Source organism: Stegastes partitus, unplaced genomic scaffold (genome assembly GCF_000690725.1).
Source record: "Stegastes partitus isolate 25-593 unplaced genomic scaffold, Stegastes_partitus-1.0.2 Scaffold50, whole genome shotgun sequence".
NCBI classification, from domain to species: domain Eukaryota; kingdom Metazoa; phylum Chordata; class Actinopteri; family Pomacentridae; genus Stegastes; species Stegastes partitus.
The window spans coordinates 686,512-690,529 of record NW_007577781.1 but is presented as its reverse complement, the minus strand read 5'-3'; the positions used below and the strand labels follow the sequence as shown (position 1 = coordinate 690,529).

Here is a 4,018-nt window from a genome sequence, read left to right as displayed (position 1 = left end):
GAATAATACAAATTGCAAGACAGTGCTTGTATTTGCTAGAAGATTCATACAAAGTTTTGAAATTTATCTGGCCAAAGAAATAGAAGGAAGGAACTCAGGACAGATGTTTGGAAACAAGAACTCACCCACATATGACAGCCCTGTGATGTACTTTGAGCACTGAAGATGACATTTTGAAGAAGACTTTTTCTCAGTGGAAGCTCATAAGTGCCTGATTAAGAACATAAGATTCTCACCCATATATGTCCTTTGCTGGCATCAATGTTTGGTTATAAGTTTTGCTCAACTAAAGCTCTGGAGCGCCCAATGTGGGGCTCGAACCCACGACCCTGAGATTAAGAGTCTCATGCTCTACCGACTGAGCTAATCGGGCTATTTTTTATATGCAAAAGGAGTTTTTTTTAGTTGTGACCTCATGACTGTCACTATCAAAATTTTAATATAGTGCAAAATTTAGACTCACAACAGCAGCAAGATTGGGTACCTACTTAGAGATACATGGTGAAGATAATTATTGCTCAATTATGACACAGAATGATAACTTTACCGCCCAATGTGGGGCTCGAACCCACGACCCTGAGATTAAGAGTCTCATGCTCTACCGACTGAGCTAACCGGGCTACATTTAAGGTCACCTGACAGCCATTTTTGGAACTGTAAATTTAAACTAAGTGCATTTGTTGAATATTCTTAGCAAGAAGGTCGCCGGTTCGCGTTCTGGTGTGGACACCTGGGATCTTTCTGTGTGGAGTTTGCNCCCCCCCCCAAAAAAAGCACTCACCAGATCCTTTGATCCACTCATCCCTATTAATGTACAATTTCTGTCAAATACAAGTAGTAATGATTTGACAGTGACCAGTAAAGCCACAGCTTGAAAAATGGACAACAAACAAATCTCCATTAGCTCTGTCGGTAGAGCATGAGACTCCTAATTTCAGGATTGTAAGTTTAAGCCCCACATTGGGGAAAAAGGTCTGAGGCCCCACTGAGCAACAATGAACTTCAACACCAGCCCCCACTATGAGCATGTCCTAACTCATCAGTGATTACCAGATCTTGACATGACTGTCACGTTTCAGTGGACTCTGATCCAAATTTTCAAGTCATTAGCTCTACGTAAGGAACTTCAAACTCCCTTCTGAGGCAACTAATTCTCACAACATGTTACAATTAATTTTTGTGCCATTCATGAATCAGACAATAAAACGACAGGATTGAGCGCAAGAATGACAAAATAATTTAGAGCCCATAACTGACAATGAAGCAGTTAGATAAGAAGTGTTGACTACTGAGTGAACCGACTGGCTCGGCCCTGCTGCTATAAATGCACAAGTAACTCTCGGGGCCAAGTGTCTACTTTTTTTGTGGCAGGAAGATGTCATGAACACACAAACATGATTTCAGCCTTCACCGGAGGACGAAAGGAAAGAGTTGCCATGGCTTCCAAAAGCGCTAACAATCTTTAATTTATTCACAATCAGAACCATTTCAGCTGGAAACGCTTTATCTGTCTATGCACACTTGACGGCAAAGCAGCGAAGCCATGTGTGCTTTCCACATGACCATTCAAATGAGAGTTTGACATTAACGAGTAAATGTTAATCATAAAGGTTACACCGCATGCGATGTGTGGCTTTAGGTGACATCCGAGTTAGCATTAACATCAATAACGCCTAAAAATGTAACCTTAACAACCTTAAAGTAAATGATATACAGGCCTACCGTAACGCATATCAAACGAATGTCACCGCTCCGTATCGTATTACCATAATACAAATCATTACGACGCAATTACACGACGATATCGCCATCATTAAAATATGACCAGCTTTCATCTTTACAGCAGCGAAGGCAGGTGATGACAACTCCCCGCTGCGCTACATAATGAGATTTTGTCCCTATAAAGTGTCACACATTTCACAGGGCCCAGTGTGCTGCAGGATGAAAGTTTGATGCCTGTGTAGCAAAAAAAAAAAAAAAAAGGGATACCTTATATTTTAAAGCGGTGCTTCCCAGCGTTCAGGTCAAGGACACCCTGTAGGGGGCTGGAGGCTTTCAGAGATGACACAGGGGACATCAGAAAAGCTGGCATAAACTCCTATTACTCTCACTGAGTTAAGTTGGGAAAAAAAAAAAAAGGAAAAAGCTGATGTCCTTAAACCCTGATTTGAGTGTCTTTTATTGTGTATGAACACGTGTGTGTGTGTGTGAGTGTGTGCATCAGCTGTTCTCCTCTCAAGTCAACATCTGCTGCACGGTAATTGCTGTCTGGAGGTGTATAATGCTTGCAAGTGTTTCTGCGTGTGTGTGTGTATGAGAAAGAAAGAAGCAAAGGGAGACAGAAAATGGTTTGGGGAACACACACTGTGGATAAAATTGGATTTCTTTTATTTTGCAGACAGCACCTAAAGTGCTAAAGTATCCAGTTGTATGTAAAGCAATATAAAACGTCTACACATCTTTGAAATTCTCTCCCTTTATTGCCTTTCGGCCTGAAATGAATGCCAGTAAATCACACTCATTTTTTTTTTGTTTTCATTTTGATACACTGTGGTAACAAGCGAGGGGGAAAACAAAGAGGCTATTCATTACATGCTCATAGATGGGAGGAAAAACTCCCACATGCTGTTTGGAACAAAAAAAACCAAAACAAACTGGAACATTTGAAAGGATCTGAGAAGGTTTCTATACATCCTTTAGCCGTTTTTATGACAACGGCAAGGCAACAGCATTTATCAACCAAAGCGAGACGTTTATATTGTCTTTGCCTTGATGGTAACAGGCTTAATCACAGCATGGAAGTGCTGCCTCAGGACAACGCCTGCTTTGGAAACACAGCTGCAGCTCAATTGCGAGGTGTACACTGTGTTTCTCTTGGTATCACTGGCAACAGCAGGTTTGGATGTAAAGCATTGGTTGCATAATAGTTTCTTGAATGTTATATCAATTTAACAAAAGTTCATTTAAAAAAAAATGCTGCACAAAGTTAGATTTAAACATCGAGACCATTCTTACACAAGTCTATTAATCCTTTGAGCACCAAAACCTGCCGACGAGTTAAAAAGACATATTATCTTTAAAACCTTGCTCAAAAATACATCTTTTATCAAAGCTAGAAACTGTATAAGAGGATGAATCATCTGGTTTTCAACTTCTGTAGGTCCTTGAACTGCTCACCTGTGATGTACTATTGTACAGGAATATCAATACAATTTCAGCTTAAAATGGTGAGATTTCGTCAAAATTTGGTTTGGTCTTAAACCTCATAAACCGCCCAGAGTGGTGTAGCTAAGCAATGCTAATCAGCCATTAAGGTTAAAATACACTGATACTAAAACTGAAACCTCCAGTTCTCGCTGAATAAGCAACTAAATATTTTCAACCATTTTCTCCAACAACCTCTGCCATGGATAAGGTCAAGGCTGATTCTTCAGACTCTGCCTAAGCAGAGGACATTATAACCAGGCCAAGGAGCTCCTCAAAGTGCTCTTTCCATCACCCAACAGTATCTCCAATATGGGTCAACAGTTCTTCCTCTGCTTTCCCTTCCTGACAGGTCAAACGATTTGCCAGAACCCTCCCCAAAGGCCAACTGAAAGTCCTTCTCTGTAGGCTCCTCGAACTCCTCCCACAACCAAGTTTTTGCTTCTGCAGCCCTCCCACCCTAATACCCATCTACTGCCTCAGGAGACCAGGCTCCAAAGGTCTCCTTCTTCATCTTGAGGCCTCACAAACAGCTTTCGAACTGTGACAAAAAAAAAAAAAAAAAAACACTGTAAAATCATAATCAAAGTAGGAATTTATAGATGGACTATAGGTGGATTTTTATTTATTTCTTTGGTGCCGTAAAAAGGACTCTTGACTGATCTTTCACTGAAAGAATCAAAGTTAACCCATATACGACAGCACTGATGGGTAACATTCGCATGATCAGTTATTGGTAGCTGACATCTGAGATGATGTTTCAGACTAAGAAGTCTGATTTTGCTCAATAACCGTTCAGAAGGTTAAACTAAGC

General features: G+C 40.6%; 2 non-coding genes across 2 annotated transcripts; both read right to left on the bottom strand.

The window, feature by feature from the left end:
* Nucleotides 1–300: 300 nt before the first annotated feature.
* Nucleotides 301–373, bottom strand: trnak-cuu (transfer RNA lysine (anticodon CUU)). The gene has a single exon. It is a non-coding gene; the product is annotated as a tRNA-Lys (tRNA).
* Nucleotides 374–547: 174 nt separating this feature from the next.
* On the bottom strand, nt 548–620 carry trnak-cuu (transfer RNA lysine (anticodon CUU)). Its single transcript has one exon. It is a non-coding gene; the product is annotated as a tRNA-Lys (tRNA).
* Nucleotides 621–4,018: the final 3,398 nt, after the last annotated feature.